Below are 14,436 nucleotides of genomic sequence, written 5' to 3'. Positions count from 1 at the left end.
ATGACATCCAGACAGCATGTTATGGAAGAAGACGTTCAGACTTCCAGACTTGTCCAATTACTCTCTGATGTCACAACAGGCAGCCACAGCGTTGCAAAGCTTCCTCACTGCCTAATTAACTTCACTGCTTCACAGCACAGACGAAGTCTGAGGAGCCACAGTGCAGACAGACGTTGCTCTGAGACAATCTGGGTAAAAAATAGCCAAGACAGGCACACCAAGCACATGCTAGAGAAGAGCTGCCACAAGGACGACCCTCAAAATGAACTCAGCCTGAAGGTATATGTGAATATTGATGCGCTGTGTGTCAACAACTCAACACAAAAATATTGCACAGACAGACAGATGGACAGACAGGACACCAGTATGTAAGCAAATGATGTCAGTGTAAAAGTTAGCACAGTTGTAGCTGCTTATTTGTCCCTCCTGTGGTTTACGCTCTGTTTCTTCACAGAGAGATTTCCACTCCAGCTCCCAGAGCTGACTCAGAGAAGACACTGCCACTACTGTTATGTGTGGGTAAGAGAGAGTGTGTGTGTGTATATATAAATGTGCGCAAGAGAAATTAAAACTGTGCAGCTCCCTATCGCTTCTAAATGAGTTTCAGCAAAATAAAGATTACCTGACTTTGCATTTAAATTGCCCTTTAAAGAGGAAAGGTCAACAGCATGAGAGGCAGAAGGCTGTACTTGAACGTGCGCATACAAACAAACACACACACTTAGTGAGATGGAGTTTTCCACTGCTTGCTGTAATATTCCTTGCTGTACTCTATCCAAAATCACACCCAATTTTAGACCGGCTGGACAGAGATAGAAACACACACAACCACACACACTTATGCACCGTCTGCTCGCATTTGCAGTAAGATAACAGTGTTGACACTCTTCATTTACCAGATACAGAATAGAGTGCTCCAGGGATGACGTATTTTTTGTAGGCCAACCAGGAAGTTAGCATCGCCCTGGTTCCCTCAACAAAAAGCCAATGGGATTGTTCCATTGAGTTTTGTATTATTGCAGAAAATAAGCTCTGTGGTAAACAAACGTTTATGATACTTAACACGTTTTGTTCAGCAAGATAATCTCCACAAATGAACACCTTTTTTTTTTATTTTTGAAGTGTGAATGCAATCACCAGAAGTAAAAAGCTAATGTTAGGCTATAAACAAACTACACCACGGTCGCATGAGCGGAGTAAACAAGGAGGCTGTAAAGGCGGCCGAGTTGGCGTGATGACGTTTAGTAGTCTCATTTAGCCACTTGTTGGCAACCGCCTTTTTTAAGACTTATAAAGGCTTCACGAGGGAACTGGAAGTGCTAAAATGACAACTCATTTCAGGGTTTTAGGAGTCGTTCCTGTAGCACGCTATACGGAAACACCTGTTTTCACACAGACATGCATACAGATGCGTATAGAACTACACAAACACAAATTACACACATGCAAAAATCGCACATAAACATACATAGTCTTGCATTTCACATGACTGACATGATTAGTAAGAAAAGAGGCACATAGGTTTGGAATTTCAATCATCTTCAGTCAGACAGGTAAATATCTCATCATCACACAAAACCAGCAGCTGGAGAGGAGCCGCAAGCCTGAAGGAGACACAGCACCGCAATCAATAATTTTGATAGTGTGTGTGTGTGTGTGTGTGTGTGTGTGTGTGCGTGCCTAAACTTGCAGATGTGTGACAAAACATAAGGAGGACATTCATTTTTGTGTCCCGGGAATGTTGTTTTTACAGCAGTGTTACTGGTGATTTATCTGTTGCACAACTGGTAGTTTACCATTTTAAATGCATCTGTTTGAGAGTGTGTAAAAGGTTGTGAGAGTGTGTAAAAAAAGTATGCATGCACATGCATGTGTGTGTTTTTAGTGCATAACTGCCCATGACAGTAATAAAGGGGGACGTTGCCCCTTGATGACTGGCTGTTGCTTTTTTTTTTATCGTGGGATGGAAACACACCTGACTCGGGGGTAATGAGCACATGTGCACACACATTTACATGCTTTTTCAACCGCTAAACTGCACATCGCCGGGGGAAATAAATGTGTTCCTACACGCCATCTTCCAATGACAGACTCAGCTGCAGGCAGAATTTTAAAAGGAGGGAACTTCTGGGAAGTAAAGAACAACATATGGTATAGTATGTGGGAACATATAGTATCTTATATAAGACTATGTTTAAGGGTATGTGAGACAACGAGGAGGAGCGTGGGATACAGGAGGAAGACGGGGTGAAAGACAGAGGAAAAGAAAGGGGGATTTGTGTTTGCATCACTTTATTTTAATGCTAAACATAAACTGAAAATGCCATCACCGATAAAGAATTAGCATTTTGGTGAATTCCTCAATGAGCTCATTAAAAACCTTCCAAAGTTAATGATCAGACTAACTACACATATCACATTAAAATGCTAATGATGCTTTTCTTTGGCTCACAAAATCAGAAGGAATATAAAATCTCAGAAGCGTCCTTTTTTTGTATTTTCACATGCTCTTCTTGGCAGGACATATGCTTCCTCTGTCCTGGTAATAAGTCGGTAAAGGTTGAAGGTTGTCTACAAAAGAATAGTAAACTCCATGTTTCAAAGAAGAAATGTGGAAACAATTACTTCAATAAATAGGCAGATTTTGCCAATAAAAATGTTGTGCAGCTTATAGGGTGTACAAAAGGCATCTAATGAGGATGATGCGTTCGGTTTCCTCCCGCTGCCCAGCCCCAGCGAGCACTCGGGACTCTGCACACATGTGAAGCAAATAGACTGAAACAAAGAAAGGCTTTTGTTCATGAGTCTGCTACATGTTTGATCAGGCAAAGAAAACAGCATTGAGTAAATCCACCTTTAGATGTGCCTCATTTTGTGCTTTCCATAATTTCCATGGGGCATCCTCTCCTCCATCTCATTTCATTTAGACACGCTTGTCCAACTATGTGCTCTTCAATTTCCTCTACCTTCAGGCAAGATAACCCACCGCAGCTGAACTGTACTGTGCTGTGACCTCAGTGCAAAAGAGTCTTTGCAGTTCCTGCCAAATACTTCAGCTATGCAAAGCTGGCGTCTCTGAAACTACAGTATTATGAATATTTTATCTAACTATGTGGATACATTCACATCTACACATAGGTAGCAACATTTCCTGTCTCCATGTCTGTGACTACGAGGAATGGAACCTGCCAAAATCAAAGATAAATTAATAAATAAATAAAAGACTTGATAAATAAATATGTCATTAAATGTAGCAAAAATAATATTAAAAATAAATGTAGCCATTAATTAATTGATAGAATGTGACATTAATTGATATTTCTTCTTTAATTTGCTTCTTTATTTATTTATCTTTGTATTAATTCCCTTACTTATTTACTCTTCTATTTAATTTTTCCTTTTATTTATTTATGTATTTATTTATTTTATTTATTAAATTAATGACAAAGGAATGAAAAAAATGATAAAATTAAATAAAATTAAATTAAATAAAATACATGAATAAATAAAAGGGAAAATTAAACAGAAGTGTAAATAATTAAGGGAATTAATAAAAAGATAAATAAATAAAGAAGCAAATTAAAACAGAACTATCAATGTATTTCACATTTGATCAATTAATTAATGGCTACATTTGTTTTTAATATTTTTTTTTCTGCATTTAATGACATCTTTATTTATTTATTGAGTAATTTTTTGATTTTTATTTTTTTTATTTTGGCAGGTTCTGTCCTCCATATATGACAATATTCAAATGAATATAAAAGGTAACCATAGCATACATCTTTGTTTAAAGATATGGGCTGCCTCTTTATCTCTCCATACCTTTATACCTCTCTCTTTCTTGCCTCATGCTGCGTCTCCTCATTCCTGTTTTGAAGTTAACAGTGAAGCTCAGCCTCATTATTCTGCTGCCTGCAGCTTTGAGGTTGGGCTTCCTCTCCCCTTTTCTATCTTTATGATCAGCATCTGGATACCACATGCTTCCCCAGGCCTCACCTAAACACCCCACTACTCCCACACTCTCTCTATCGCTTCACAGACGTCCATTTATTTGTTCCTCATTAACGAATCTCAGTGCACTAGACCATTTGTCCTTTCACCTACTTACATGTATCAATCCCTCTTGTGCACATCTCAAAGCGTCCACATGTTACACCTGTCCTTAATTAGTGCTGCAGCAGCTAATGTTGAGTATTATCACCAACGTTAGAGAGGAAATTGGAAGACAAAACATGTAGTTTGGATAACAAAATTCCAGATGATCCCGTATTTGGTTTGTTCAAATTGCACGGTAGCAATCATGCAGTAAAACGTACTAATACATAGGGGAGGGAAAAATGTATTCACCTATCTATCGTGATTTTTTCTTAAAGATTTTGAAATTTATTTTTTAATACCAGAATCAATATATTTGCTTTATTTGAGTCTATGTGGAGGTAGAAGGAAGTTACCGCTTTTGTTGTTGTAGTCTGAGTAACGTGACGTCATATCCGTATCCGTCACCAAAACAAACCGCAGCGAGCCGAAACGAGAAAGTAGAAAACGTCAGAGGGTCCACGGGGGTATAACTTGCACCCTCAGATTTTAAATCCAACATGGTAAACACTACACATACAGTAAAGTATGGAAACACTTTGGGTTTCACACATTACCAGGAAAAGCAGAGCTGGACATCACGGCTAAAGATGCATGCTAACTCTGTCACGGACAGGAAACGTTATCGTATTGCAGTAACGTGCGGTCAAGCCAGCCGTCACTCTCATCTCCGTGGTCAAATCGGCCGATGCTACAACTGTAGAGCACCCATATACTGACATTTATGTTAAATGCATTCAAACGGCCCCGATGGAGCTGACCATGGATGTATAAAGAGAACGGAGCTGAAGGGAGAGCTAGAGACGGACTTGGCGAAGTTAGCGGAAGTATATATGTGTGACGTGATGTCTGGTTTTCAAAATAAGGTGTTAACAAAGGGAACTGTATATACAAAATACATTTATGTAAATAAGATTGATTAGATTCTATTCACCAGTATAAAGTATAAAACATTACATGTCCCTTATAAATTAAAAATAAAATACCACTAATTTGTGAGGGAATTCTTTGATTTTTGGGTTGCTGGAAAAAATTTAATAAATAATTCCTGACAATGACTGATATAATTGACTTCAGGACATCTCAGACTGCATACAAGCTGAAAATCAAACAGTTTTACTGTATTAATTTAGATATTCTCTATAGTAAAAGTCTCTAGAAGTGTATGATTTAAACTTTTGCCATGATCTAGTGTTAAAAAAGTTAACAAAAATCTCAATACTTGTAGAATCGCAATACATAAAAATCTGCACCCAAGTATCGTGATAGCATCCAATCAGGAGATATGTGTATCTTATCCTACAGCCCTACTAATACATTAGTCACATCTTCATCTCCATCACCTGACGTGATTATCAACCCACTTCATCACTCTCTCTGGCTCTCTCCCTCACACTTTCGTTAGGGTTATCCACTGCAGGAGTGTGTCAGATAACAGGGAGTGTGTCATGAAGGAGAAGGCTGACATCTGGTCTTAAACACAGAGGCTTGTCCCAGAGACTGGCCCTTTTAGATAAACACGGGTCTGAACAGATCCAGCAGGCCAGTGTCAGCTGACTGTTGATTAAATAAACTATCTAATATCGTTGCCAATAATGACCCGGTGCGGCATGTAATTAAGACGTAAGAATGCCTCTTTCAGAGCAGAGCGTAGAAACCTTTAAAACATAATAACTATGCCAGTGTGTTTGTGTGCATGTGTGTGTGTAGTCTCTCCTGTGGAGGCTGACGTGGCTGCCGGCCTCTTGATGGCCTGGCGGTGCAAAGGAGAAAGAGGAGGGGGTAGACGGGTAGAGAGATGGAGGGGAAAGGGAAATTCCTCATGACTCTCAGGGTCAACAAAAGTAGCCAAGGCTGGTGGGCTAGCACTGAAGTGTAATATTCAGTACTCATATTCAAGACTGGGAAAAGGTATTCATCATGGTTAGATATTACTGTAAGGAAAGCTGGTGTTGACTGTTGGTAGGAGACAGGATGAGAAGCCTGGCTTCCAGTGTTGTATCGCAATTCACAACCCTGACCTCTCCATTATTACATTTTGCATCGGAGGTATGTCATTTCGGGAGCCTGGGCTGAAACAAGAGATGCTGCAACGGTATCTGCACAGCCCAGCGGCACGGAGTCACCCCTTTCCTTTAAGTTGTATTATGAGAAATGGAAACAGAACTCCAAGATGGTAGTCATTAATTCCAAAACATAAAAGCTGTGCAGCCAACACATACAAGAGTTTTCTTTCTGGTTTGCTTTTGAAAACAGTCCCTCGCTTCCCATAAACTTTGCATTGCAATGATGTCACACACTTAAAAGTAGCCTTTCTAAGCTCTGGGAAAGTTTTTGAAGTATTACATTTTCATTGTTTTAAAAAATCAAAACGCAAAGATTCATTGGCCCTGTTTGCAATCACAGGTGTCCTGTTAATAGTTTTATAGAATCCACTTTTCAAATGTCATTCTTTTGGGTAAATGCTTTTGGAGATTTTTTAGTTGCAGTACCACAGTTAGGACAAATTGAGCAAGGGTGCTCTTAATACATGCATACCCTTCCCGCGGTCCCAAGGCACCAGGAAAAGCTTCCCTGGCCCTAAGCTTTTTAGCCATTTTCAGGAAGTCTCAAGGTATGTTACTATATGCTGATGCAATATGATCTCATGGGGAGGCATATACTGTAGATACCACATCACTTTTAAGGACATTTCGCATGTCATCATGTCATGTCATGCATTTTAAGCTTTTTGCGTGTCTTTTAAGGCCCCGTTACTCATTCCTAACTCGTCACATACGTACGCACGGTCGCAGTTTTAAACACGTAGGTTTAGGAAAAGATCTTGTTTTGGGTTAAAATAAGGACATGGTTTACATAAATTAAGTTACGCACACAAGTTAAGTAGTCAGCGTAAATAAGTCAATGGTTGACTTTTGGTTTCACACGGAACACAAACACCGGTCTCCTGGATAAAAATCATGTGTGTCCACCTCCCTACGCTGACTTTCTCACTCTTTATACCACATCACCTGACTTCTGGAGCACTTGCTCTGAGCGTCTATTGCAACGGCGTGAAATGACACGCAAAAGGCAAAAAATGCCTAGCGAAAACACGCAAAATTAGTGTGCTATTTATATGCAATTTGTGAGACCGGGCTGGCTGATGATCTACTTTTGTATGTCTCCAATCTAGTACCTTCTTTCCCTGCAGTTCTGGACCAATTTTGTAAACTCTCTAGATAGAAGCTCAGTCATCATAACAGCAAGGACGCCTCTCCTAATTAATTTCCATACACTGTGATTTTAGCTGGGCAGATGAGCCATGTCATTTTTTTGGCACTAAGACCCTAAATATTTCTTCTAAAACACAACACCTTCATGTCAATAATGGATATTGAACTGTTTTAATACTTATTTAGTTCTCTTATGGACACAAGCACGCCATGTAAACACCCAAAACAAAATCAGTCAGGTAGTCGTAGTCGTAAAACTCAAAGAAACAGATGGAAGAGTTGATGGAGGAAAAGAAAGATGTCGGGAAAGAGGGAGGAAATGAGAGAGTGGGGGAGGGAGGGAGGGAGGGAGAGTGAACACTGTGGTTAAGCAGCGAAATTGATGACACCGACAAGACAGACGGATGGTGCTAAAATTATATTTCCTCTATGAGAACATGGCTACCAGTCTTTCTAATGAATACTCCCTGTTCATGAAAACATTGCTCTAAACCTGACTGATGAACAGTGGACCTGTTTCATCCTCCATTCTCTTTACTTCATCTTATCTTGTTCCACATCCAGACCTCTCCCTCTCCAGATGAGAGGGCTCATACCAAGATGCCAATGTGTTTCAGTATTTGCCAGCTCTATTATTGCTTTGCTGCCAAGCTCTGACAATACTGCTGGAAGTGTGCTGGAACACATGGGGGCATCTAAGCAAGAATTCACAGACCCTCGCCAGGAACAGATATTTTCACTCCGGGGGAGAGAGAAAAAGAGAGAGGTAAAAAAAAAAAAAAAAAGCTGCTCAGGGATTAGCTCAGATCAGTTCTCTTTGTTTACTGAAACTTAATTGAACAGATGTGTCGGGTCTACAGAGAAAACTTTCCCATGAATACCTTCTTGCTACAGGGCAGGCAGAGAGGATGGGGCTGGACTGTTGGCAGGTACGACACCGTCAGCTGCACCTCTTCAGCTCTCCAGAGAGTCTGAGGCTCAGTGAAAAGCTGGCAGAGATTACACTCTCATGTCACTGTGTTTGGAAAATGGACACTGGGCCACTTAGTAATTTTCTACTTATAGCACCATCATTATGTGTGAAATGTCTTTATTTCCACTGATACTCTGCAGATATATGAGCAGTATAGTAAAAAAAAAAACTGACTCAATACATTTCGAGTCAGACTCATTTCAAAGTGATGCGTCACCGACCATATAGGCCATGTGCTCAATGTCCTCTTCACACCAGAATAATAAAATAAGACATCAATGAGCCAACTCAATGTTGTCCTATATATTTTATAGGCAAAATGAAAATACACTGAATTCAGGTGAACCTTATTTTAAGTCTTTTTTTTAATGTAAATATTTAGGAATGCAGGAATGTAGCACAACATGGAAGAGAAAGCAGTGCTCTGTTTAGTTAAATGTGAAAGTGCAATAAAAATATTTTGTCCCTAAATAAATCAATGAATAATCACGATCTCAACATTGATCTAAATAATCGTGATTATCATTTTGGCCTTAATCGCACAGCCCTAAGTTGCATCACTTGGGAAAAGCTACGACTGACTTTCTCACAGCAGGGAGGCGCTGCCAGATGTGTTCTGACTATATCATCTGAAGCCATCTGAGACTCAACTTAAACTAGCCGTGTCTGTAAATGAGCAGGGTGGCTTTGATGTTAAATGCTCTGTAAAATGTTCCGGATATGGGCGGCTATCTAAGTTTGTATGAGGTGTGTACAACATCAGTTTTTCAAAGCAAATAGTCCAGTCACAGACACAAGCATCTTCCTCTGCTCCAGTGAGTTGGCGTCAGTACGAGCTGCTGATCTGGGAAATATTACCCTGCGTTTCTGGAGGTTTTGTCAAATACCTGAGCAGATGTTAAAAGACCTTTTTTACTTTCCCACGGATTGGATGTGGCTGCAGAATACGACTCCTCAGGTGATACTGATTGGGAGGTCAGAGATGATTGTGGTCTGTTACTCCACATATGGAGGTTCTGGCTCACTGTCGGCTTTGTGAGGTAACTGGGAGAGTGAATGGAAAACAGGGAGCTGAGCCAGAGGAGCAGAGCAGAAACACACACCACAATCATGTGTGTAATAGCATTCAAACACACACAGGCTTATATGAGAAAGAGACATACATTCATCATTCATGCACAATCATACACAAACGTATTTGCACCAGAAAAATGAAGATAATCCAACACATTCGTTTTACTACAGAGTGCCAGTACTGTGATCTAATACGTATTGACACATACCAAAAGCATATGCTCCTAATCATTCACAAATGCCCATGTTGCCGCCACCTGAGTTCTCACAAAAGACTATCCCATTCTGATAATTTATTCCTTACATTTGGATAAACTGCAAACTCCCTGCGTGACAAAACCAAGAACAATTTGTGCTCAACTGGTGAGTTCCTACAAAAGGAATGGAGCCTGAGGTAACGCACCTGGCACGGGGAAACGACGACCCAAAAAACCTCACAAAACCGATAACCTTTTAAGCCTGTTTGAGTCTGTCCATTTTCTTCAGTTTTAATATCTGTCAGTCAGAGGAAATGAAAGTAAGAAACAGTAGATTTGCTCAGTAAATAACAGGTAACACAAAGCCAAAAACATATCAGGGCACGTCTTGCATGCGTAATAGTTAAATCTAAAGCTTGTGTGGAAATAATATTACAGCAGGGTAGACAATGTGATCCATATGTTTGTGAATCTGTTGATGTTATTGATTTTTTATGACTTGGTAACCTTGGAGATATTGATGTCTTGTTAGAATTGACCTAATTATGTACACACCCACCTTCGCACCTGTGTCAATTATCCAGCGCTGCCCTGATTGTCTGGCAGCTGACACAAAGAGTGTAGAAGAAGCAAAGAGAGGAAACTTCTGTGTTTTCTTGACAACAGCCGCTGCCGCCATTTTGGACTGAAACCGCTTATTATAGTTATAACATTTTATTGTTCAACCCAGGCCATTTCGGTAGAGATATTAAATATGACAATAGAATAGAAATAATTTAGTTTACTTTTGTGCGGCATTTTGTAGGTGGACGTTTTACTGGCATCTTTCAGTCCAAAATGGCGGAAGCGTAGCTTTGCTGCTGGGCGCTGGTGTTGCAATGGAACAAGCAATTGACTTTCACTTCTTGGCAATATACATTCTTTGGCTGACACAAGTCTAGGTATATCTGTGAGCTGTCACTTGTTTTTGCATGCCCTGATGAAGACTGTGCGTTGAAACAGTAGGTGCTAAGCGTTCAAGTCTAACCTCTCTCTTTAATGGTCTCATGATCCATACTGTATGATTGAGGATATTTAAACCTGCAACAAACTCAGCAGCTGCTGACTCGTACTGCAAAACTGAAAAGAATAAATCTCAATAGTGGGTTAGTTACTGCTCTGCGCACACGAGAGGACACCAGCGTAAAAACAGCATTAATTCTGCGTAACTGTACCTGGGGATGTACAGACGACATGAAACCTCGCCATCACTGCTGGCTTACCTTCTTCAGTATGTTTTGAACTTTTTAAAGTGAAAATGTGCTATTTTATTATTAAAAAATATTTACTGGTATCATATGAAACTAGAAAAACCTAAGGTATCCATTGCTACCAACCATGTCATACTAGCTTGTCACGAAGGAGATTAAATAACGCTCCAAACTTATGCTAAATTCTGGCAAGGAAAAACTGGCATGGCCATTTTCTAAGGGGTCCCTTGACCTCTGACCTCAAGATATTTGAATGAAAATGGGTTCTATGGGTACCCACCCCTCTCCCCTTCCTTTACACACATGCCCACTTTATGATAATCACATGCAGTTTGGGGCAAGTCATAGTCAAGTCAGCACACTGACACACTGACAGCTCTTGTTGCTGTTGGGCTGCAGTTTGCCATGTTATGATTTGAGCATATTTTTTATGCTAAATGCAGTACCTGTGAGGGTTTCTGGACAATATTTGTCACTGTTTTGTGTTGTTAATTGATTTCCAATAATAAATATATACATATATTTGCATAAAGCAGCATATTTGTCCACTCCCATGTTGATAAGAGTATTAAATACTTGAAAAATCTCCCTTTATGGTGCATTTTGAACAGATACAAAATGTGCAATTAATTTGTGATTATTCATGGAAAATCATGCAATTAATCGTGATGAAATATTTTAATCGACTGACAGCCCTAGTAAAAATATTTAAATAGGTAAAATTATATTGTGTTTCTATTTGGCAGGCAGTCCCAGCAGTTAACCAGAGGGGAACCCGGGCCAAACGAGCAAACATGAAACATTTAAGTGTCCCATTGGGGCACTGACATATCCTGGTTCAAAAGACGGTTTTAAAAAGTAAAATTTGGCACTTGCAGTATGAAGAAGAGGCCACTGCAAAGCACAACAATGCAGTCAGCATAAATCATACAGTCAAAAAGAGCTTTACTCAGCATTCAAGTCCGATTTTTCATGGTCCGTTTATTGCTGTGTAACTCGGTGCACTTGTCAAAATAACTTAAATATTGGGGGGGACAAATCATTTCTATCAAATGCTTGAGTGAAGCTGGATATGGTACAGAGTATCTGATAATCTCACATCAATCTCCTCATGACATGATATAGTAAAAACAGCATACAATTACATCAAACTTCTCTCTGTGTCTGACAGGAGGAGCTACAGTATACAGGGCACATCTGTCACTGAGGCATTCAGCGTATACGTATTTAGGCAGCTGTGGAACATTCTTAACATATAGAGTCACATCATACCTTGGGGTGCATCAGGATTTATAGTGGCTGTACCAGCGGTTATATAATAATAGATAGATTTGGTTGTTAAATGTTAACGAGTGGAAAGATTATACCATAAATCCCTGCATTGTCTATCATTATAAAGTACAATAATAGTCATAAATATGGAATAAGTGGTCCTATGATGAATGAGTAAATAAACAACATGACATTATGAAAGCCAGAAGGCCGATGATGTCAGCGCTCTGACACCCTCCTTATGGATCCGTCCACAAATCATCATTTTGACACCCAGCAGCACAGCACCTGGGAAAGCACTTCCCCAAGAGAACACAGCCGGCGGGCAGTAAGCAGCAGGCGTCAAAATAATAATAGGCTGGCCTAAACTTGCAGAAAGAATTGTCTGCATCGTGACGACGAACACGTTAAAACAAACACAAAGTTCACGGCTTATGAAATCCTCTATGATTTCCTTTGAAGCTGCTTACTAAAAACAGTAACTCCTGGAGGCAGGGTGCAAAACTCAACAGTTACCTGGCAAAAGATAAAAGCTGCTGAATTCTCAAATTAACCTCTCCCTCATAGGGAGTCCAGTTAGGCATGAGGTATAATGAGGACATGTCATCCATTCTCCTATCCCTTTCTCCATATTTACAGTCACTTGTGTATTTCATGTATTTCTTTTTTTGAAAATTGGAGTCGCCACTGGTTGCCTGGCAACCTCAACCCGTTGTAAAACCACATCTTAACAGTTTTACATTTTGGTTTTTGTACATGCTAATAATTAGTGAGCTTTAAGGCCCAGACCCCCCAAGCTGGCATCAAAGAAAGCGGCAATGAAGGCTGACTGTTGCGTCGCCTCACGTCGCCTTTGTCTTGGCCGACAAGTTGCATTTGAACACACCGCAAAGACTACAGCCTGTAGGCCAACTACCACGTACGTTCTGCACCTGCGTGAGAGGAAATAACCAGCAGGCGGCGGTAGTCTGTATTCATCATTCAAAAAGGGACACTCAAAGACCGAGGATGTTACAGCCGTACAATGCATTTTAGCGTGACGGTGCGATTCAAGAGACGGGGCATCACGTAGGCCGCTCCTCAATTGCATCAAATTGAGGCTTTGGCTACTTTATGCAAACCATTGGCGTCCGGTGCAACTCACCGCCTCTGGAAACTCCCTAGAAACTTTTAAACTAACCATTTTCGATCCAAAATATAGACAAAGGCTTATTTCTCACATAAAATGTTTTCAGAAACACTATAACACAGAACAATTTTCGTGATATAAGAGAAAGTTTCCAAACGACCCGCCATGTTGGTTCCGGTCTGAAAGCTGGGAGCAGCAGCTCAAGAGCGAAAGCCTTCGTCCAATCAGGTGTCTAGTGCCTTGTGTCTAGTGTCAGCCCATCAAGCGTCCAATGCTGGGAAGCAAGGCGATCCCTCGCAATAAAAAACGCCCCTGCGGACAAATACCATCAGAGGTGCTAGTAGGCAGATCCTATCTGTGGAGAGAGCCGGGCTAGCTGTTTCCCCTTGTTTCCAGTCTTTATGCTAAACTAAGCTAACCTGCTGCTGCTCTCCTGACTCATAACAACTACCGGGTCCTATTGCAAAGCTCAGTCACACCGAGTATGACCGTCACCCGGCTTGAAAACGGAGTTTCTTGAGTTTTCACTGGCCAGATTATGAGCCTCTTTCTTGTAGTGTCTTATAGTTCACCGCTGTCCTGTTAGGACAGAAGAAGCAGCAACAGAACAAAGGGAGAGAGGAGAGCTCTGGTGGTCAAGCTCCTGTGGGAATGTGGATTAACCAACCTGCGAAATGCCCTCTGGGTAATTTCCCAACATTGTTGACCACCTTCTCTCCGCCCGACCATCCCCCTCTTTCTCTAATTCCCTGCATTCTTTAACAGCAGTGTGAGAGTCTTTCTCGCCACTCTGCCACTTCTCTGTCAGACTTGCACCCACTTGCAGAGGGAAAACCTCTAAATGCAAAATTTGACTGACCATCCCAACTGTCAGCATGAGTCAGGGGGCTGAAGCAACAGAGCGGAGGAGACCTGGCCTGGGTGATCGGTGCGGATTATCCTGTGAACAGGCCCAAACTGGAAACTTTGGTCCTCCTGACATCCTCAGCCTGTCTACATATTTGGAAACATGCATGATTTAGTCATCTGGCCAGGTCGTTAAGCAATTTAAGACTCTTTAAGACTTCTCATCATGTTGTTTCAACAACACCTGCTACTATGTAGATTTTCCACTTCTTACATTTATTGAAGAATGCTGTATATCTCATTACAAATCATATGAAAATGGTAATACTAGAAGGGAGATTTGTCAAGTAGTTAATACTCAACATGGGAGTGGACAAAATAT

At 40.6% G+C, this 14,436-nt stretch overlaps 1 protein-coding gene across 1 annotated transcript in view; it reads right to left on the bottom strand.

The window, feature by feature from the left end:
* colgalt2b (collagen beta(1-O)galactosyltransferase 2b) overlaps positions 1-14,436 on the bottom strand; it is a 30,224-nt gene that overhangs the window by 11,534 nt on the left and 4,254 nt on the right. The window lies entirely within an intron of this gene.

Source organism: Sebastes fasciatus, chromosome 5 (genome assembly GCF_043250625.1).
Source record: "Sebastes fasciatus isolate fSebFas1 chromosome 5, fSebFas1.pri, whole genome shotgun sequence".
Classification (NCBI taxonomy): Eukaryota; Metazoa; Chordata; class Actinopteri; order Perciformes; family Sebastidae; genus Sebastes; species Sebastes fasciatus.
This window is presented reverse-complemented; position numbering and strand designations above follow the sequence as displayed.